This window comes from Stegastes partitus, unplaced genomic scaffold (genome assembly GCF_000690725.1).
Source record: "Stegastes partitus isolate 25-593 unplaced genomic scaffold, Stegastes_partitus-1.0.2 Scaffold776, whole genome shotgun sequence".
Classification (NCBI taxonomy): Eukaryota; Metazoa; Chordata; class Actinopteri; family Pomacentridae; genus Stegastes; species Stegastes partitus.
Window position 1 is genome coordinate 218,028 of NW_007578507.1, and position 23,510 is coordinate 241,537.

General features: G+C 45.8%; 1 protein-coding gene across 2 annotated transcripts in view; it reads left to right on the forward strand.

Moving 5' to 3' along the window:
- Positions 1 to 16,483: 16,483 nt before the first annotated feature.
- The window catches only part of mical3a (microtubule associated monooxygenase, calponin and LIM domain containing 3a), a 67,076-nt gene continuing 60,049 nt past the window's right edge, over positions 16,484 to 23,510 (forward strand). For both annotated transcript variants that reach the window (XM_008291996.1, XM_008291997.1), the window contains exon 1: positions 16,484 to 16,647. The gene's annotated coding sequence lies outside the window, so the exon portion shown is untranslated. The remainder of the gene's footprint in view (positions 16,648 to 23,510) is intronic.

A 23,510-nucleotide genomic window follows, 5' to 3' on the forward strand; every position in this document is an offset into this window, starting at 1 on the left:
TCAACTAGAGGGAAATCTCCTGCCGTTGTGTAATTTTGGTTTCTTCTCTGACTCGCGGAGTGACTCAGTGGAATTCTTCCCCCTCGCTCCGGTGGGGGTTTTGTTTTAAGGGGTGATAATAGGAACCTTTCCTTCCTCTCCTAATGATAAGCTCCATGGTTTCACTGAGATGAGTGAGGAAGAAAACAAAGACATGAGGTCACAGATCAGAGCTGATGAGAGCTGCAGGCCAAATGTGATTCAGTCATATGCAGGCACGAGCGTATCTCATACGAGCTCAGGCCTCCGTTAGAAATCCAGCCCAGAAAGGGCTCGGATGCAAATACGATGCCCACCTACTGAAGCTGGGTGCTGCTCTTTTTAAAAATTCATACGGCTGGTTGTTTTAGATGTTTATTTGTGTTTGCTTTCAAAATAAAAGCCCCACCCACGGTAACTAACTCACCTGAAACCACAAACCATCTTTTATTTTCTGTAGTTAGATCAAAAGATTGCTGTTTTTCATCTCACATCAACAATCATTTCAGTAAAAATGGCTTCATATATTTCAAATTAGATGTATTTTAATTTGGAATCACTAATTTTTGAATGAAATGCTGTGTTCTTCTTTTGAAAAACATCCGACTTTCAAAGCTGTTGCTACAGAAATGCAGTCTTCCAGATGGACGTGTTACAGTATAATGCTATTCTCTTTGAAGACGACAGTACTGAGCATTGTTATCTCTGGTTGTCAGACTGGAAGCCTGTACATCACCTCTATAGAAGTTCATTGGGCCTCTCTCACTACAAACTTTTTGCTTCGAGCCCGACTGAGACCCGTCTGTATCCAGAACCCTGCGCTAACCCAGATACGCCAGAGGCCCCTCTAGATCAAACTATTATTTCATACCTTCATGCCTCATGAGGAGCCTGTGGAGCCTCATCAGGCCCAGAAGAGAAGCGGATGTGACATCCACCGTTCAAGGCCTCCTCACTGAGGTCATGCTGCAGCTCTGGGATTATCAGAATAGTTGGACTCTGACGTGATCTTTCTCTTCTGCTGTAATCCAAAGGCTGCCTGGTTTTCATTTTCCTGAAAGAAACACCAACACTCAGCCCTTCATGGTTCAGCAGCGCTCAGTAAGAATCTCATGTTTTCCTCCCTGATTGAAAGAACTCATGTAAACTAGGAAATATTTAAATTTACCGATCAGGCTTTATTGTATCTGGTGCTTGTACCTGATATGTTTCCTGTATAACGTTCAGAGAACCTTTGCTGCTGAAGACACTCGTGGCTGCTGAGTCAGCATCCTTCAGCCTCCTGGCCATCAGCCAGGCAGTGACACGGCAGACACGAGGCTGAACGTGATCGACTCGCGTCATGTTGACAGATGAGATAAACGCACTAACTCTGTTATTATTGTCTGACTCGGAGCTATATTCTTAGACTGTGGACTATATTTGACTTTCCAGGGCTGGCTCAGCGCTAAAGCAGAACGGAGATACGTCTGGCTGTGTGATGCTACAGTTTAAGTGACTTTATGTTTATTTCCTTCTTTTGTCTCTCCATGAAGTCGGTGCTCTGCTGATGCTGACCCTGTGTGACCTCGGTAACGGCACCGTTTGGCTCGACGGACCAGCTGTTTGTTGTTGTTGCTTTTCATGCTCACGTGGAGTCTGTGTTGTGGTCGGACCGACTGTTTGTGCTGGAGGCGATGGAAGAGAAGCAGTGAGTGTAAATGTCACGTTGGGGATTTTTAAGAACATTTGCCCCGAGTCCTGTAACGCCAAAAGGGTCCATGTGAGAAGGTCAACATCCATGATCAGGCTGCAGGTTTGCTGACTGTGGATGCAGCAGGAGAACAAATGGAGCTCAAGGGGAGGAGATTGCCTTTAATCTCACTTTTGTGATTAATTATGAAAGGAGCTGTAACTCATGTAGTGGTTGTCAGGAGCTTTGATTTAAAGCTACATACTTCAACACTGTAGGAAGTTCTAAATTCTCCAGAAAGCCTGGCTCAGCACTCATCTACAATCGTCACATCGACACGGTGCTGCAGGCGGATGTGTTATATCCTGTAAAACATGTAAAGTCACGGCCGGCCTTCAGAAACATCCCAGTGCTCCGTGTTGTGTTTAGTTTGATGTGTGGAGTGCGACCGACTGATTAAAGTCTGACCAGAACCATGTTTACGTCCACAAAGTCGGTGAAAGTCTCATTTTTTAAAGTTATGTTACAGTTCGTTTGCATTGGAAATAAAAAAGTGAACAATAAACACAAACTGCTTCACATTCCTGCACGTTTTAAAATGTTAATCTGATCAAATGAATGCTTTTAGTCGGGTTTTCCCATTTGTTCCTCTGGTCAGTGACTCACAGACTATCAATGGGATAACTCCTCATTGTTTCGAGGATTACACGACTTTTCCTCCTTCACCAGCATATGTGCTGTGATGAGCTAACATCAGTGATCCCCTCAGCTTCAGCTCCTAATCTTGTTCTATTATATTTTTATTTTTTTAAGTTTTAAAGCTCAAGTAGGCTTGCTAAATAAAGACTTGTTTGTTTATTGGACTTTTGCTCATTAGCAGAAGTCTGCATGCTAAGATGCTAAGATGCTAACATGCTAATATGAATAGCATCTCCATGTAGATGCATTCACCTGCATGTCAGTCAGCATCAATACAATGAAGTTAACGGTTTCTTTTGCTGATAAATTTGGACTTTCTTCATGATCCTAACTGTTGATCACATTAACCACCCGTTCATATCATTTAGCCCCAGATGATCCTTTTGAATCTCAGCATCAGTTGTCTGTAATGAGAGGAAGGACTGACTGGATGCCTTCTTCTAACGGAGCTGTGGGGAGCTTATGAAGACCGAGGCTTTGTCTGTTTGATCCTCAGCTCTGGGTGTGACAGAAGCTGCCCAGAACACAAGCGGTGGGACGAATAAAAGGCTGCGAACGTCTCGTCAAGGAGCGACACGGCAGGACAAACAGCAGGACAAAAGCAGTTCTGTTCTTTCAGGAGATAAGGAATTCAATTACTCCGTCCTCCTTTGATAAGTTTTCTGTTTTAAGCCCGTTGCTCAGTGTTCTGTTTATTCAGCACACGGTTCATGTCGATAAAGCTTCTCATCTGATTTGCTGATGTTTGTTTTACATGCTTGTGGGCGGTGAACTCGTAGCGTGCAGACTTTCTTTCTGTGGTGACTCTTTTCTCGGAGGTCAGAGGCCAGCGCTCTGCATAAAGCGTTTGTGGATGTGTTTGAGCTGAGAGTCGGCGCCGTGCTGCAGCGATGAGCGCCCCGTCCTTCTAGCCTTTGTGTCCCGGCCGTTCATTACAAACGCTCTTTGTGCCAGCCGCAGATCACATGTCACAATATTTGAACAGCTGCAGACGATCGCTGTGTGTTTTCTCTTTTCCGTCGACACGCGGGGCAGAGATCTGGTTTGATAAGTTGGACTGTGAGAATGTGGAGAGCTGAGCAGCGTGCATGAGCAGCACACTTCAGCAGAACCGCATCCAGTGCCAGAACCGAGTATAAAACTGATGGAGTCATAAATGAATTATTAAAAAAGCGACAGCTGAAAATTTCCCCCCGAGTGCATCCCTCATGTCTAATTGGATCAATCTGTTGCTATTAGAAGCCAGTAATGGATTGTGTTAGAAACCCTGTTAGTGGATTGATTGACGTTTTCATTCAAGCTGTCAGTTCCAGGTCGCACTGTTAACCTAAACCGGGTCAATACTAGGACCAGGAACAGGACCTCTGCTCTGGCGCTGTGTGTTTTGCATCAGTGTATGTCTCTGAGTTATTCATTTTATTCCTTACCTGTGTGTAAAGTCACCTTCCTGTGTAACTCTGGTGTATGTGGTGCAGAGCTGCACTGTGGTGAGACTCACAGCATTTTCCAGGCAGGGAAACATTTTTTCTTTCAGCGTGCAGTTTTTAAATAACTGAACTTTCCAGACACGTCCTGGTGTGTTACTGGCTTCCAGAAGCTGACTGGGAGCCTCGGGGCTGCCGGCGGGAGGCTGCTGTGTGGACGCGCACCACAGAGAGAACATCGTCATGATAGGAACTAATAATATCACATTTCAGGGGGTTTTAAGCATGTGCAGCTGGTACAATTGTCTCCAACGCAGGTCATGTCAAGTGAGAAATAAAAAAGAACTGTTGACTAAACACTGAGCAGGAATACAGGTTTCTGAGAGCTGCCTGGTGACTCCTGCAGCAACAATAGGAGTGGAAACAGCAACATGTGTGTTTACAGCGTGTAGCGGTTGAATGAAGGTACAGTCGTCCTCCAGTTCATAGCCTCCCATTAAAGAAGGAACAAAACTGAAATAAGTTGAAATTGACAAAAGTAATAATAAATAAAATTAAATGAACATCATGACGTTGCTTTTGAATCGTAGTTCAACAGAAATATAAATTAAAAAAACAATCAAACCAGCATGATGGGACCCATGAACTTTTATCTAGCTGAACAACCCTCTGAGCCAATCAGGTGTTTCCTGTAACTCTCAGTCAGACTTCTCACCTGTTGACAGGTATTCTGGACCACTGCTCATCAGTAAAGGCCTCTCCTTTGTCAGTTTTGTTTTTTTAAATTATTCTTTTCAACCACAATTCAAAAGCAGCGTCTTATTCCACTAAATTATAATTTAGCAAATTTTTATTTATTATTATTTTTTCCAGTTTCTAGTTGTTTGAGGGACTGTTGTGGATTTTGCTTTTTCTTTAATGGACGGGTCTGAATACATCTGAGGACGGCTGTACACATGTTCCAGGTATGTGTGTGTTCATGTGTGTCGCTCCGGGTCTCGGTGTTTGGTTTCCGTCCTTGAGCTGTGTTTGTGCGCCGGCTCATTGTGAGCGCTGCAGACCATCATGGCCACTTTGTATTGAGTTCAGGACTCGACTGAAACCATGACCTCAGCCTGCTGTGGAATTACTGAGTCAACATCTGCCCGTATGAGCGGCAGACAAAATGCCAAATGAGAGCTCGACAATGAAAACGTCATGCTGTTGATTTTTCACATTGGAAGTCAAGGTCAAGTAGGGGTCAAGCACATTTTTAGCCTCGATGCTGAGAAAACAGCCCCTCGCCTCGGCTTATGCTGTCTTATGCGATCAGCTCAGGTTTTTGATTACAGACGGACAAAATCCTCCTGCAGGCCTCCGAGCGTGGATCTCTGTGCCGTCCTTACACTGGGATTGATTCTCACTGAGCTCTGCGGTCGTTGTGCAAACTGCAGCTGAGCTCCGCATTGTGTCCGACTGTAATGAAAAAGCTTTGCTGAGGAGCCTGTTTGCCGACTCCTGATTACTGCTAGTGCCTGCTGGCAGGGAAAGAGTCCGGTCAGGGTGACGGTACAGCAGAGAGCGGGTGGGAAAGGGGCAACAGGGGGGTATATAGCCAGAGAGGGCACCTTGGCAGTCCACAGCAGAGCACAATTAAAATTCTGGTCCGGTCACAAGCACAGTTTGTTTGCAGTCACCATGTGGTGTTCGATATGGGACGGCTTCATCACACCCAGCAGCACTGATGACACTGAACAGGGGGCCTGCGGTACCAGGAGTGTCCGGATGCAGACAGCACTGCAGCTCTCGCTCGGCTAATTAGCGCAAATGCACTCATAAAATCACAAGGAGCTGATGGGATGTTTTATGTTGTGTACATCAGTAATTCAGCATCACGCTTCCATGAAGTTTGATTAGATTGAAGTGGCAGATATAAAGATGTCCATATTTTATGCAGCATCAGGATGAGTCCGGTTCCTACAGCACAGGAGTCGTGTACTTCCTATAATGTAATTCAACAGGATCCTTTATTAGATCCCCGTCTTCTGAATGCGCACATCTCTCAGACTCCACTTCATAATACATATTGCATTCTGATTTTAAAGTCTCGACCCCGAGTTCGTGTCCTATAAAATAGCAGTGCTGACATGATTATGGTTATTTTTGTTAGCTGCTCCCTCCAGAGCTGTAGAAGACGTTGTGCAGCTGTTTTCACAGGATGTGAAACTGGAGGTCTGTTATCGTAACACTGAGATGTGTCCAGTTTAAGTTCAGATATGCTGCATTTATATGGATTGATGCTGCTGGAACAGCCAGTTTTTAGTAAAAGTAAATAAATAAGATGGGAAGTTGGCCACACATCATGTCAGCGCTGCTGGGAAAATAAAACCCAATGTACAGCACACAGGCACACGTATCAGTACCAACTATCCTGTACGATGGATGTCGTGGGGCATCTTCAGTCAGCAGTTTGTTTCTACCTGAGCTGAGGCTGTTGAGGTTGTAAATATCAGATTAGCATTTATATATTTATTTTTATGACAGGTCAGAAACTTGCTCTTCTCGGTGTCAGTCACAGATTTGTTTCCCAACTAAATATATGTAAACTGTGTGTATTAGAAGCTTTAGGAGAAACAAATGCAGCTGAACGTGTCCCGACTGTCCACATGCTTCTCTGTGCATCATGTGTTCCTGTTGCAGCCGGTCTGTTTGACACATCTGCAGCTCATGAATACGATATAAAATGAATTCCCCTTCATGAGCTTTGCTTTAATCGGTTGCTATTACACAACGAGCCCTGTGACGTGTCTCAAACGTTATCATAACTAATGAAGTTCTGTAATGAGGTTAACATGCAGCTGCTGACTCGTGAGCACCGGAGCAGCATTCGATTGTCTCCCAGCACTCAGCAGCACAACCTCATCGTATCTTCAGCTTATTAAACCTCTGATTCCATGGATTTAGATGCAATTATCCATATTCATGCACTCTTGTATCTGGCATGTTTTCTCTCTCCCGCTGCCTTAGCTTCAGTAAGACAGAAGTGATCCTTTTAAATTAGGATGTTATATGAAGGTTGCTGCCTGCAGAAGAGGAAACATGCATCAGAGCTGATGGGCAGTGTGTGTGTTTTTAATATTTGAGGAGTCTAATGAGCAGAGACCTTACTTCACTATAAAAATAACCTTCCCTCCTTCTGCAGAGCCAGACATGAGTTTATTGGCTGCATCGGTTCTGTGTTTCGCTGCAGATATCAACACAGAACTAAACGAGGAATGTTTCCGACCAGAAACCGAAATATTACTTCTTTGTTTCTGCAAAGTCTCTAAATTATGTATAATCTGGTTCATTTTCCCGACAAGTTCTATTTTTCTCAAAATAGACGCGACACACTCGGCGGCGTCACAGCTGACGGAGCTCTGAACGCTCACGCTGGCCACGGCAGAGAGGAAACACGGTTGCCATGGTAACGGGTCATGCTTTAGACCTTATTTGTGCCATCCCAGAGGTAGACGCAGCGATCTGAGCTGGCTGCCCGTCAGGGATCGGCTGATTAAGGACAAAGTCACACAAACACAAATCAGGCTCACGACAGAAACACTCGGAGCTGATTTTGCTCATTAAATAGAAAACGAAATGCTCTTTGTGTTGCTCACTGAGAGGAATTTAATAACAGTTTAGTATTCTATGTGCTGCCTTTCTGCCTGTTAGGAGTCCTGCTCAGACCACTGGAGGCTGCCCTGCCCTCGCCGTGTTCGCTGTGCAGCAGAAATTCAATTAGAGAATTAGTGTCTGTACATCCTGTGCAACCCACTCACTAAAGGAGGGACGACTCCTCCTCAGGAAAACACTGACTAGTAGCTGAAAGCTTTCCTTCAGTGGGTACAGCTCTGTGGCTTCTGGTAAATATTCAAAAGCAGACAGTGATCCTGGACATCACAGAGAATCATAACAGGGAGAGTTTCTGTTTGTTTGGTATCACGTTGAACCGTTTTGGTCTTATTTGTGCAGCGATGATTTCTGTCTGTGAGGCTTCTGCTGCCAACCCAATGCAAAGAGGTGAATGAAATTTAATTTGTGGTGCAACCAGAGTAAAAGTTAAGCTGATGAAAGTGGAGTCTGTGGATTATATCAGAGATAGATTCATGGATGTTAAGCTGCTGTTGAATTCGTTGCCTTGAACTGGAGTCTAGTCTCCAACATGAAGAGACAGAGGACGGATGCTGTGAGAAGTGGTCACGGTTCATACAGAGGTGACCTAAAAACTTCAGTGATAACTGACTGACCTTTGCTTTAGTGCCACCATGAGGCTGGACAGAGAAATGCCTCGACAGCGATCACCTCACAGTAACTGGACTCGTCTCCTGATGCTAACTGAATGCTGAACATGGGCTGGTTTCGACATCATCCACTCACTTCCTCCCTCCCTGTCTCGGGAGCATTGACCTCTGTAGGGAGAACCTCAGCAACAGAACCATTTTGGACACTAGTCAAGCTCGCTAGCCGTGATTGGTGCTGTAGCAGCGTGGTGCAAACATGTGGCTAAGAAATGAGTAAAATAAAATTCAACAATACAACCTAAACAGTAAATTACTTATTGATGAGTTTTGGTGCTCTTGTTTGTCTCGTTCACATTCTGCTTCAAGTGATGCATGATGGTACATTTTGTTTGGTAAGTGGCCATCGACTGGACACGACTTCTCACGGGGCATTGTGAGATCTAAACAGGGTGTCGTAGCCGAACACTGGACACCCTGTATAGTGACTGATACACAGCCATGGTGAACATTACACCTGCAGAGCATTGTGACCACGTTAGCTGGCTAGCATTAGCTCACACAACTACCTACAAGGAGGAAATCTCATCTAAATATAAGTTCTGTGTTGATGATGATGATGCACATAAAGCTCATTCTCAAATAAAACCAAAACTATCTTCATAAACATGTGAGAAATCTGCTCTGTAAGAGCTCGTAGCTTCCTTGCACTGTGTATATAAAGCGTCTCAGTATAGAAACGAACATGAATGGGCTTATTTGACTTGGCCACCATCACTGTTTATCATGGGAACCGCTCACAGACGTGCACTGCAGTAACCTCTGACCGCTTAACACCCAGAGCCATGACACCCACAGCCATGCTTAGGCCAAGATCATCTGTGTGTCTAAGGATCAGGACGGGCTGGAGGAGGTCACAGCCATGACTTCTGACCCTGTTAACTTCTAGGAAGGACCTGATTTACAGCCTCCCATGCCAGCAGTTCACGGACACAGTAAATGGTCAACAGTGTGAGAAATGGGTCCAGCTTGGCCGCACCCTGACCACTGCTTCTGTTTCAGTCTTCACACAGCCTTGGTCTGAGGTCTCCTAAACACATACGGTTAAATTTAGCCCGACCACAGTCACAGCCAGACCTCCTGGAATCCGTCCTCATTGTCTGCCCGGTCTCTGCTCTGCCTGTTGGTCACTGTGTGTTTTCACTCGGTAACTTTTGTTCACTGTCCTCCGTCGGACCCCCGTAACATCTCAAACACTCGCTCCCCCTCTGCTCTCCCTCCTACCCATCATGCTCTGGGGCAGCCGACTGGGGCTGATTTATGTGGTGTTTGCACAGGGTTAGTGCTCATGGCTCTGGAGGAAATTAAACGTTCAAGTTACAGCACCGACTGGATTCGCGTTACCTAAAAGTACTGATGTGATTCTTAGAAGACCTTTTTCAATATCACTTGTTTGGACTGAGAGGGTTCACGTTGTGTTCATGTGTGGGTTCAAACAGTTACCGTTCTATATGAACGCTGGGCGTCCTGCACGCCTCAGTCATCCGATTCTTTTGTACGTTAGCGGTCAGCTCACTGGGAATCAGATTTAAACGTCTCGGAGCATTCGTTAGGTTGAGTGTGTGCACTTCCTGGTCGCTTTGCATCATCCGCTCGTTCTCTCATGGCTGCTTTTAAGCTAATGGCTAAGCAGCAAGAGGTTAATCGCAAATGCTGCTGGTATCAAGTGTAGCCTGCCAGTAACCGCCGGGTCAGATCAATACTGACTCCAGCTGGAGATAACTGCAGTGATAGTTTTTTATTTTTTAAATTAGACATACTTGCGAGCTTTTTGTATGAACATAATCCTGCTCATGCTATTTCAGATGTCCTTGTTCTCTGTATTCAATATTCCAGACTTTCTCTCGGGCAGAATCTTCCTCCAGTAGCTCCCTGTATGATTTGGATTTAATATCCTGTTGAAAGATCCGCCTCTGTTTTGGCGGATTTCTTTAACTTTGCGTCCAAAATTCCTGCGTCCTTCAGAGTTTGTGATCCAATCAGTAAATATAAGTTTGTCATCGTTAGATTTTCTTGCCGTCTGGCTGGAATCTTGACCGACTTTCTCCATCAGCATCAGACAGATCCATGCACGCTGAACTGGAATCGTTTGAAAATAAGACAAACCTCCCAAAGCTGCTGTTTTTCTGGGCAGGTTCTGATTTAATCCTGGCGTTCTGATTCTTTGCTCCACGCATTGATTCTCTTTGGGCTGGTCGGTGAACTGAGCTGTTTCTGGTCATTCTTATTGATTTCTGAAGCGATCTGTTGCTGATCAGTCTGCTGCTGCTCCTTCTGCTGCTTCTCAGTCTGGCTCTGTGCCTCGTCCTCTAGTTTTTTTTTATTTCTTTTACTTTATACCCAACTGCAGAACTTCTTTGTAAACTGAGTGACCTTTATGGTGCTTCAAAAAAAAAGGGAAAAAAGCAGCAGCAGTTCTTGACCTTTTTTCTGAACCCACTTCACTTATCTTTGACATTTTTGCTTTTGAAAAGCCTCCTCCACAGTCATTTGCAGTGAATTTGTAATGTCAGTTATCCTTAAATTCACACAGCAGTGGTTCACCACATTAATGATGGACGTTATCCACTGACAGAACTTATCCAAATGTCTTTTTTGTGCCATTTACAGAGCTGTGTTAATATTTATTAAGTAGCTTTTATTGTGTGAGTATTAGCAGTTGTTGTGAGTTGTGCTAAACGGGGCTCAAACAGCAGCTTATCTAACGTGTCATGATATGAACCTCAGTGAAGTTTGCTGATAGTTTAATTGTATGAACATTGTTTGAAGCCACTGGATGGTGTTTGCTCATATATGTGATGGAAAAATGAAAGCATTTGAATAATTATCACAAAACTTCATCTTCAAATCTGCCTCCAAACACCTGATTCTTGGGTTTGGATGGCACTGAAATGAACTTTCTTGCCATGTGCTCTAAAATAATAAAGACTTGGTTTTATGAGGAGTATTTGCGAGTGCCGCTCCTCTACAACTGGCTCTCCTCCTCCTCCTCGTCCTCCTCCTCCTCCTCCTCCTCCTCGGTGCTCACTGGCCCGTAACAGGTTCCTGATGGTAGGCCATGAGCATGATGAGATCACCTATTAGCATCTCTGCTCTCATCATCTGCCCCACCTATCAGGCCTCACGTCGGAGGAGAGGGGGCAGAGATGCATGATGTTCTCTTTATCTGGGATTCATTAAACCAGCCAATAAACTCTGGTGTTGTGTCAGTTGTCTCAGAGCTGAACCTGCTCTAATCTTTGGTCTGTTATCACTGAGACCTCCATGCAGCCTCCATTATCAGCCACATACCAGAAAGCATGCTTCAGTTCTTTCTGTAATCTTAAAGAAGAAACGAATCATCAGCCATTCATTTAATCATTTTAATGTGTTTATTTACATCTCTGCATCTATTTCATCAACACCAGTGAGAAATCAGCTCCACAGTGTTTCCTGCAGAAAATGATTTTTAGATGAGAAGGAAGGAAGAACTTGGCAAGAAACGTGTAAACACCAAAAATCTCACATTGTTGAATTCTAATAAATAAAAAGCTATTTGATTAGAAACACCTTGACGTGGACGGCGTCTGAAACAGATGGCTTTGGAGACAGAGGTACATGTTTTATTGATAAAGCTCACTGGCCAGCTATAGGCTTAGAGAGAAGGCTGCATAATGCATAGCGCTGGCTGTCTTTGGAGCATGATGTTTGGGCCACATTTCTAATTGATTCAGATTGTGTCTGTACGGTAGCGGGGAGTGACATAATAATCAAGAGCAAAGAGCAATCTGGAAAACACACAGGAGAAAATAAAAGTGTTATATTCACTGTGAAAATGTGTGTTTGTAGTTCTTTTTTAAATGAAATGTTCAATCCTCCAAGCAGAAACTGAACATTTTGGCTCAGTTTGCACCTTGATCTTACTTATTTTGTTTTAATTAATTCTAGATAAATTCAAGAGACTCAAAGAATCTGTACAGACACAGATCAGAAGGTGTGCCTCTGTTTATGTACACACAACCACACCTCTCTGCTGCTGCACTGTAAAACAAGATACAGCAGTTCGGATAGCCAGCAGCTTTAAGGACGTTGTGAAGTCAGGATTAGAGAGACGTATTTTTCAGTTGCTCAATACCTTCCAAAGGCAACACATGACATCAGCTCAGGAAAACCAACACGATTCTCCCAGAACAAGAACATTTCTCATCTCTGGCAGAGCTGGACGGGTCCCAGGCTGTTACACAACCGTCTGGACAACAAGCCTGGACCATGATTACTCATGTCATCGTTGGGAATGAGCGTGAAATTGACAGGGACCTACTTTCCCTCGAATGGGATGTAAGACACCAAAGCTATTTTTCTGAAATCTTTTATCGCCTCGATGAACACAGAAAGACTTTTTTTTTTTCTTTCTCTTTCACTCAACAGCATAATGCTGCTGCTCTTCAGCCAAGTTTTTCTTCATGTCTGCAAAGCGCGTAAAGTGTGTGACAGGAGCACATTTCATCGTTATGCAATTATGACACTTAGCTGCTCAGTGCCCATGCTGCTCTGTTTTTGTAAGTTTATCACCACTTAAGCTCCACATATGTGCAGCATCGATGTAATCTCTGGATGAAGGAAATAGACTTAGGTCATTTACTTGTTATCAGCAGCAGCAGGAGCGGCAGCCTGTCTCTGCATCGTGTGTTTCAGTCTCCAAAAATTCTATTGTTTCGCAGTTTGAATGTTTGCCTTTGTTTGCACTTTGAATATCACTGCGTGTAAGAGTGAATAGCAGCAGTTGTGTGTCTGTCTGGTTTCTGCAGCGCTATAAATAGGCCCCTGCAGCCCCTGAAGTGTGGTGGGCCAGCAGGTCAAGCTGCCACACATGGGCGCTCTCGTATGTCTTGTAACAGTTGTGTTATTTCTGCGTACTGGCCCCTTTGGCACTTTGCAGAGGATTTTAGCAGCAGCGTTGCAGATGAGCGCAGAGAAAAAAAGAGCTGAGCCAAAGCCGAGATTGACATCTCACATCGGCAAGCAAGAGGCCCTCTAAGTCAGTCGGCGTGCTGCTCAGTCAGTCAGTCAAGTAGAATCATCCCGACTGTGGAATAGTTCCACTTCAGCATCGACCCCACCTTAAAAAAAAGAAGACGCCCATTGTTGTCTGTGTGTGTTCGCAGGCGTCCTGGCTGAGGATTCCTCCAATCTGTGAAGTGGTGGGCGTATGACATCAGGACCCCCCCCTCCCGCCTCGCTGCATCCCATCTCGCCCCTCCTCACTCCAACGCGTCTGGCCAATCAGCAGCCGAGGAGATCCGGTCACATGAGAATCCCCCCAGTCTCGGTTACCATGACAACGAGCACTGGTCCAGGCAGCATCTTGCCGTGGTGAGAAGAGAGAGAGGGAGAGAGAGAGAGTCGGGGGAAGAAGGCGGGAGGAGAGGCAGAAATAGACGGGGACAAACAGAACGAGAGAAGCCCAGCCACAGGAGTACCGCTCGGATCTTCAGCTTCCCTCAGCACAGTGAGTACTTTCACTGGTACCATCCTGCTCCGTCTCCAGCGAGCGACGGCAGCCCATTGTCATCTGCGTTTGATGATGTGTGATCATGGCAGATGCCTTTTGAAGATTTGGGGGATGACATCATGTGTAATTCCTTTGTGATGTTGAGAATGCAGGCAGCCGCCTCACCTTAGGTAGACAAGCCTTTGTCTGCACGCTTCACTCAGCCTTCAGTGATCCTCAGTCAAAGCCTAATGACAAACCCTTAATAGTGAACAAAGGCGTGGTGGGAACCAGGCTGCTCAGCGCAATTACAGGCAGTTTCATAACACGCTGAAACTCTCTCTGATGTGTTGTGATCCGGCAGCAAGTCATTCTGCTTCGGACTCCTAATCTCAGCCCATTTTCCATTCATTGCTGCTCCTCCGAGTCTGTCTTCCTCTTTCACGCTCTCTCATTTTAACACAAGCAGACCTGGTTGTCACCCCGCGTCCCCCTTGGGGTTTGCTTAATTAGCAAATTATCACAAATCCAACTAGGGCAGCTTGTTCTGATTGGAGACCTCGTATGCGGGATGTTCTTGTGGAGGCAGAAACAGCGAGCGTTCTCTTCTGCAAGTCAAAGTGTTGCTGGTTTAAATTAGTGCAGGTTTCAGCCTCATATTTGAGAGATCTGATGCAACGCCACTGCTTCCAATTACATCACAAAGAACTACAGTTGTATTGTGGACAGTCAGTTAGGTGAAGAAATGCTTTTTTAGCTTTCAATTCTGTGACACATTTTCTTAACAAATAAAGGAGAAAGTCCTTGTTTTGAGTTTTTAAAACAGCTTGTACACTTTTTAAAGGATCTCCAGCAGTAGAGATCCGTATTCCTGATATGCTGCAGGAGGAAAAAGTTTCTCCCCCCGTACCTTCAAAGATAATAACCATGTCTGGAGAAACATACCAATTATTTCATTGTCTACCAAAGACAGACGTTGCCTATGAACAGCAGCACAGTACTTATTTGAGGCAAACAACGTTTCATTGCAGAACCAATTATATATGACCACAATAATCTGGGTATATCTGGTGCTATACTGTGCTTGACTCTGTCTCTGCGTCTCTTCTCTTTCTTATAACTCCATTGCACTTCTCTGTATATTTCCTCCTCACTCTTCAACAGATGATCTGTAGGTGGGACAAAGGTTTTGCTGATTCTTTTTCAGTCACTACTGAAGTGATGTCTGCTGAATGAACAGAAATAATGCTGTGACGCTGATCCCGCCACGTGGCCGTGTTCGAGTTGAAGTTTACACAGGATCTTTGCGAGGGATTATAAGAGCCTCGCGTCTTTGTTTACACTCAGAAACCAGCTACACGGGCCTATCTGTCCGGTGACGGGAGGACGGTGTCCGCCTTGCAGGATGCTCAGGAGGGAGAGACCGACTCTGTGCAGAGCTGATAGCGGCAGAAGGGGTTCCTCCTTCCAGCATGGTCTGAGATGGACTGTAGAATATAAACAAAGGCCTGTTTCTGATCAAAGTGCATGAGCTTTAGCTCAAGCTATCACATTTTGAGACTTTTTTTGTTGCTAGCTGTGATCCAGTTTGCTCAGGAGTGATTTTGATAGCAGGTTTACGAAGGGCGTGTTAGCTGTTAACCTTTCCTTTCACAAGACATTAAGGATAATCATTGCTTAATTATTACCTATTATCAATAATAGATTCAGGCTGGCTGACAGCTGCAGGATGTTTGGACTGTGCTGTGATTGATACAGAGCTGAAGCAGTGATTCATATTTCTGTCTGCGAGAAGCAGTCAAACGCTCACCAGGCTGTTTTTCACGTGATCTCCAGCCATTTGAGAGCGATTGTTTGAAACTTATAATTTTCCCCAAGTTATAATCTTATGGTTTTCCACTAAGGCAAACTTCAGCCCCTCTAAAACCGCCGCACAATCCCTGCACGGACTCAGTCAGAAAACAAACAAATGGACTTTGGAGTTAAGTGGGAATTATATTTTCAAGATTCCATACAGCCGGCAGACAGATCAGTGGGACTCAGGAGTTCCATGACTGTACGTCCTGCGGTCAGTTCAGAGAGTTATCCCCTCCATGCTGCTTCAACTTCTTTTACAGAGGTCACGTAAACCTGCAGGGTGCCACAAATACTGAGCTCATCGAATTACTCTGATAACTCGATAGAACAAATCAGCAACCATGCAAACCCAATTACTATGAATGAAATTAAGTGATAGATGAGTTTAAGATAACCAAGTGTTCACAGAATTTGACCTCATTGACATAAACGTGGCTGATATCATCCATTCTTCTGGACAATCCTTCATTAAGCCCCTTTAAGGCCCTCAGTTTTTGACAACTTTCCTTCCAAACTCCTCCTGCCAAGTCAAGTCAGCATTTATTTAAAGCGCTCAGTCACACACAAGGCGTCTCGGATTACTTTAAAGTAACTGAGAATGTAAAAATATCTGCAGTTTTTCTGTCACATGAAGCAAAACGCGGCGTTTCTCTGCCTGTTGTGTAAACCCGCTGTGATGTTTCTGACTCCATGTGAAGGCGCCAGAGCTGCTGCGTCACGTCAGAAGAGACCAATCGGATTAAACCGAGTTAAAACACGCAGGCGCGCTCCAAGCAGCGGCGGGGGTCGCTCGCCTCACTTCAGCAAAGAAACGTAGACACACGCCGGCACAAGTCGGTTTTTATTCACAGTACACCCCTCAGACTGTGTTAATGTGGCGCTTAAACCCGACTCACAGTCAGACACATCGCTTGTTGTCGCTCCGTGTCCCGTCGTTATTCATAGCCCGCCTCTCTCCCCCCCTCCTTGTCGCCGCTGTGGTTCCGCCCGATCCCTCTCTGTCAGTTTCAAGTTGCGCCTTCTCCCTCTGCTGTGTGGCTCCTCGCTCCGGCCTCAACCAGCCCCAGCGCGCCGAACAACACACGGAGGCTTTGGATCTGTTTACCCCTCAAATCTGCCTTTTTACACCCGGACATGGATTTTACGATCCCGCCACGCGTGAGTGGATTATAAAGCCACGGGATTTCAGAGGTGAGACTCGTTCGATCGCTTGACAAACACGGTGCATATTTGTGTCGTTACCGTGGGAGCCCGCGGGCTGCACCTTTGCACGTTTGGGAATGTCACGCTCCGGTGGCTTTAATAGGGCGACGGACGATTCAACGAAGGCGGCTTTGCAGTGTATGTATGTGTGTTTCTTCTCTTATCTGCAGAGTGCGTTCACGGTGCTCTGCTGGTGCATCACTGGTCCTCTGCCAGCTCGCTTTACTGGGACAGCCTGTGGAATGCAGTGGATGGTGGCAGGACTCACACCCAGACACTTCATGCTCAAATACACAGCTGTTGGTTGACTGTTGGCAATGCAGGTGTACCATACACACACAGCTGGTGTGTGGGTTCGTGCACTACCTTAACAACTGATGATTTATTGATATGGACAGAAATCTGTTTGTTGATTTGACTCTCAGAGGAGAATGTGTGTTATGGAAAGTTGTTGTGGACGTACAGAGCACTGTACACCTCTGTCACCCTACACACTAGTCTTTTACTACATGTTTGTCTTTTACAAGTGTGTAGGATGACAAAAATAATCCTAATGTTGTGCTAAAAGCCAATAAAGTGCAGTATTGTGCTCTGCGGGTTGTGTAGGTTTCCCAGTCAAAGGCACAAAACAACTACAAATGGGATCTTTAAATATTGTTTTATTCTCTTTTCGAGGGCAGAAATTATGTCCAACTGAGGCAGTCTGTGATGATGATGATGATGATGAGGTTTGGATCCTCCCACATGCATCAGTTTGTCTGCTTGTTGTTGATTGATGGTGCATGGACCTGAGTAGTGTCGGTACCGTACTACTGACCCACACTGGTCCATACGTCCAGCAGCACCAACAGTCAGTCTGTGGTTAAATGGAGCAGGAAGGTCCCACCTGACGAGCCTCCTCCCCGGACAGACACTCATCCTGTCTCAGTGGAGTGACGGAGCATTTGTTCTATTGATCCGATATTGACCTTTTGTGGGTTCTTGCATTTTACCAGCTTCCTTCCTTTTTTTTTTTGGCGCTGTAGCAGCTGCGGCGTCTTCTGTCAGGTCACAGGGTGCCGGCGCTGGGCGGGCGGATGGTAATTGGGATGTCTGTTAAGGCCTCTCATAACTCGCAGGTTTCTCTCTCTTGAGATCAGGATGCGGTGCAGAGAAGGAGGAGGATGTTTGCTCGGCTGACTCAGCACGAGAACGAGCTGGAGATGACAGCAGTTTGTCTTATTGGAGAGAAGCCGGTCGGACTTGTATAAGGACGGTCCGGTGGGCAGCATCCTGACGTAGATGTCAGGACGGCTGAGACTCAGTCGGATGTTTTGTATTTTTGAAATGAGTTAAATGTTCTGCAATCACTTTGCTTTATGTGGTAATAGACGGACATCCACTCACTGGTAGTTGTTTCTTAGGATTAGTAATATTTCATGAAAATCAGGGCTTGATGGATCAGTTTTTTATTTTTCAACAGCTGATTCTGCTGCAGGTTAGTAGTGCTCAAGAAGACCGATAGATATGTGCAGCAGAAATGAGTTTAGAAGACCACAAACTGTAGACCTTTGACATAAATCTAAATAACAGATAACTTTGTGTTGACTGGCTTTTAACCAATCGCATTGTGATGTGGACGGGACTACAGGTAGAGAGAGACGGCTGCATTAGAGCCAAAGAAGATGATTTTTTTTACGTCAGTTTATTGGGAATTGGTTAAAAATAAAATGGAATCAGTCCTGCTGATGTTAGCGACTGTGCTTCTGTTTATGGTGAGGAGGGACTGTATGTGTTACTGAACATTAAAATGTGATTTAATGCCTGTTTGTACAGTTCCAGAGTTTATAATGAAGATTCAGGTTTATGTGAGTTTATTCCAACGCCCACCCTTTCAAGTGAAGTCACGTTAAAATGACAAGGTACCATTTAAATGCCATTTCTGTGTGACGCACCGTCCTGAATACACAGAAAGTGGGCATCATGAACTTTATGAATCAGAGTGTTTGTTGGATTTATGCCACTTGTGTTAATGTCCTGAAGCCTTCCTGTGTCTCTGTAGGAACTAGTGTGACTATACGGGTGAAGGTGAGGCCGATCCACTCTGACCGCCGGCGCTCTCAGAGGGAGAAGTGAATTCCCGTCTAGCTCTGACCCCCCGTAACCCCGTGGATTTAAAAAAACGCGCTAGATGAAAGGGCAGAAGGAAGGAAGTCCTCTGCAGGCAGCTCCTGCTGTGTCATGAGCATCTGGATGTCCAACTGTCAGATTTTCTCTTTTTGTTGCCCAGAGGTTCTGTTGCTGTGGTTGACTCATGTGAAGCCCGGTGGCTCCAGCTGATGTCAAACTAACATTATAGCAGATGTAGTCTGCAGACAGGCCTCAAACATAAGAGACGTCTGCGACTCGAGGCTAATGGCGTGCTGTTAACCATTTGAGGCACTGAAAGGCGCATTTATCATGTTAGCCTTTCACCGTGTCCTTTAGGAGTGAGGTCATGATGATTACTGAGCGCTGAGTCAGAGCGCCGTTATAAAGCCAAACGGCCCGGTGGAAGAAATTAAGATGCTAATGATGTAGCTGCTTTTGGAAACGTGTTGATCTCGCATCTTATGGTTTTGAGGTCCTACAAACAGAATGTGAGACGGTTGATGAAAGTATCTGCCAGCGTTGGGTTATGTTTGAAGGTATGATGATGTGACAGCAGCGTGTATGACTTACAGCATGGCCGGTGATTTCCCACAGCTCTGGATTAAAGACTTCTTGGCTCTTTTTTTCTACCTTAGAGGTCACAAGTAGGTTAGTATGACAAACGCATTCCTGTGGCCGCACCGCTGAGGCTGTTGACACGCTGCCAGGCCGCTGACCCTTGAACGCTATAGCAGAGCTGCGATCTCGCTTCTCCGTCCGTGAGGCATGAATGACGTCGGTGAAGTGAATGCAAACGGCATAATACCTGTGAGGTGTTATTGCTTCGAGTGTCACCTGTGGCGGTGAAGCGTTGTTGTTGGAGCTGAGAGTTTATGAGTTTGCAGGAGGTGACTCATGACTTTCATCGTGTACGTGACGTCTGTCATGTGTCAGATGTCAAAGTTCCCGTGAACACGTTGTCTCCGCTTTATTGCAGATTAATTGTCTTGTGAATGGAATTTGCCGCCTGTCAGACTGATTAAACGTGGAGATTGCTATTCCTGAGAAAGCTGGTTGAAATTTGACCTCAACAGCCAAACAAACTTCTGAAGCCTCCGATTGAATAACAGGGCGAGCTGACCCGAAGAGAAGCGTCTCAGGGTTATGGAGCGTTGAGGTGGACGTTTCTCTGTCAGAGCTGAAGCAAAGCAAACATTATGATATAAAACGTTTAAGCACACGATCACAGTGGAGCAGAAAACCAGCCAGATTAGTTGTTTGAATAGTGTTTACTAGCTGGGAGAACCACAGGGTCAGCTGGAGACACCATCCTCTACCTGGAGCCCACGGCGACCTGCAATAACCTGCGTAACACCTGAAGCAAGCGGTGGGACATTTAACACCTGAGGAACAAAGTGTTTTAGCTCGTGTTGGTGGAGAACAAAACAGAGTAAATACAAGACGAGTGAGTGTTGAATTGAAATCGGTGAGCTGGATGGAGACTCTGCTGAGTGAACGTTGGTTTGTGTCTGCAGAGGAGTGATCTCTGCACGCTGATCACTTTGTTTCTGCCAATCTGGATCGTTTTAAAAAGACAAAACTTAGATTTACATTCAAAGTTGTGTCACTTTTGCTGGATGGTTTTGATCCTAACGCGACCGGTGTCTGCACATAGAGAACATGCTTCCACATTTGCTACCAAACAGCTCAACACTAACTCTCTGTTCTGCATGATATTGTGATGTTTTGTTTTTCTGTGATATGCATTATGATAAGAAAATGCAGAAATGGTAAATCCCTTTAGAGCATCTCTAATCACATCTACCACCATACGTCAGTTTCTTTACCATCTCCCCACATGACCGTTCAGCTCTGCTAACGGGGGGCGACCAACAAAGACCTTCTGTATATCAAATACAACCTTTGGCCGTGTGACTCTGTGATAATTGTCTCTGCTTTGTTTGCACCAGCAGTCAGTGGCTGCTGGATCACATGCAGCTCAGGTATTTGGGCGCTGCTCCACGCTGTGGTTTGTCGTCAGCATTAGCGCTCTTATCAACAGTTAACCAAACACCGGCCCAGACTTCAGACGTCTGGAGCTGCATATTAATAATTTACGTTATTGGCGCCTTATCGGCTAAACTGTCGCTGTTATTAGGTTTTTACTACAAATGATTATCGGTAAACCGTCTACTCATGACTCCTGTGCACGTGTGTGACGCTGAATGCCGTCTGCAAACACCAGCGTTGGTCGCAGGTAGACTGGAAGGTAAATAGAAAATAATGCACCAGTCACACAACAAAGTCAACAGCCTGCCACTGACGCAATTCATAAACTGTGCGTCTGAGAAGTGAGGGAACGGTAGCGCCAGAGGTCTGTCGCCTATACACCTATAAACAGCTCCTTCTTCTCAGCCGTACGGGAAGCGTCTAGCAGCTGCTGAGCCTGTAGCATGAACCTCCCTCCACAGTCAGGCCCTTTCACTACAACAAACCGTCGCTCCCTCCAGAGACCACATCATATTTCACGTTCGCTCGGTGTGGAGGAGCCTGTAGGGGCCTTGTTATCTGCCTTTGTGGACAGGAGACAAATTCTTCTCTGGCAGGCCTGATAGAGAAACAAGCCCACTGGATGTTCTGGTTCTAGCAGAAAGCCAGCAGACCTGCGCTGGCCTCGTCTCTCCGGGACTCCTGGGGTGGGTGTTTTTTCCAAACCAAGGTGGGACTGGACGTCTGTCTGCAGCTACCTATTTCCTCTTTTACTATAGCAGCCTGTGATTCTCATTAAAGCACACGTCAGCGTCTGTGTAGTCCTTACCATGGGACTATGTTTGGTGAAGAGGTTCATGGCCCCAGGAGGCTGTACCGGCTGCGTAATTACACTTGTTTAGCTTCGCCTTGCTCCAGGGACGCTGCAGGAGTCGTCTTCCCGACCCTCAGGTGAAGAGATAGTTACCCCCTTTGAATGGTCGACTGAGTGTTTGTAGAAGAAGCGAAACCCTTCAGGAGATCTGGGTTTTATTTCTCTATAATATGTGTGTTGCAGGATTTCTTGCAGCCATTTATTAAGACTTCTGCTTTCTCTGGAATTTATGGGGCTGTGGTTTTATGGGCTTTTGCTTTTAATCTCTCCCTCCACCCCTCATTCATGCGTATTTATCGACACATTATCTGCAGCCAGGCCGTGTTCAAGTTCTCATCCAGCGTCAGAAAATGTAATCTGCGCCGCACCTGCCAAGCGCGAGTCGAGCGCCGCCCGCGTCGTGTAATAGGTGGCGGGGATTAGAGTGTAATTTGGGAGGAATCTGTTTTCGTGCTTTCTGCCGTGATGCTGCCTCATGGCTCCGTTTGGGTGTTCGGTTACCTTCTGCACGGTTCACACAGGACGGCCGACCCTCGCTCTGGTCCTGGGCGTGCTCAGTGGGTCGGGAGGTGAAACGATTGAGGCCACGGTTGCACATTCGTACGCTACTGTCTGATGTGTACAATCCAGTTTTTCTATCTGTTGTTTTTGGTTGTGCCTGACTTTGAGATGGAGAAATCTGCCTTGTGGGGCTCTCCAGTGTGAGGATACGCTCATGGCTTACTGTATTTTCTCTGAGTTACTGCCCAGTTAAGCAACTGAACCAAAGAGTGAGTTGGACAGCAGTACTGCAGCAGTGCAAACAGGAGGTTTTGTTACAGAGCGACTGAAAGCCAACACTGAATAGTGAGTTCAAGTAATATCCACACACCGGCTAAAGCTCACACCAGTGACGGGAGGCCTGGGCCCAGCTGTTGTACCTGCTCTCCCTCCAGCTCCTTTCTATGCCGTCACGAGTCCTGCAGAAAGGTCAAGACATCTTCAGGTCCTTCATAAAGGCACCAGTCAGCCAGAAACCGTGCTGGTTCCCTCACCTCACAATCCCCTCACCATCCCGCAACTTGTTTACCATCTGAACCGCTCACAGCTGCGCCCACGCACGGAGATTAGAGGCGGCAAGTGTGGATGTGACAGGATTATGGTTGTGCTGGCTGCAGCTCCCTGTTGCATGATGTCCCATCAGGGCTTCGGTACTGGGCTCTCGTCAGATGATGATCAAATGAGGCAAGTCTGGAGAGAATGGATCTGAGGATGGACAATGAAGGGTTCATGTGGTTGATCACGCCTTGGATGAGATTGTTTTGGTTCTGTTTAGAAGTTCATCTTTCTGCATTTTGGCTGAACACCTTGTTTGCACGTTTGTAATTCAATTTCAAACAAAAGAAAATCACTGAAATCTGTACTTCTGCTGTGTTCTCTACCAGATTCCACGTCACAGCAGAAACCTCTACTATGCTGCCGTCATGGCATCTATTTATAGCGTCACCACCACACATCCAGCCTCCCAGCTCCGTCACCGGCGGCGAAAACCAGCACAGCGCCAGTAGCAGGAATATCCGTTCATTTCTTTATTTGCTCCATTCAGTCAGGAATTCTGGCTGTTTGCTGAGCCTCCTCTAAGCTTAAACATTAGCTTTGTAATTAATACGGGGAGGCAGGGAGAGTTCAAACAGGGAGCAGAGTTTTGCTGTCGTAGTTTTCTTCTTTCTCTGGCCAACCAGAACCAGAACCATCGCCTCTGTGGAATAAATGTGTGACTGACTTATGAGGCCTCTACGGTTGGGTTTTCATGTCACGGCGCAGCTGTTTTTATTCCCGTCCATCACTTTTCATGGATTAACACGCAGAGAGACGTTTGGTTTGTCGTAAAAATATGGAA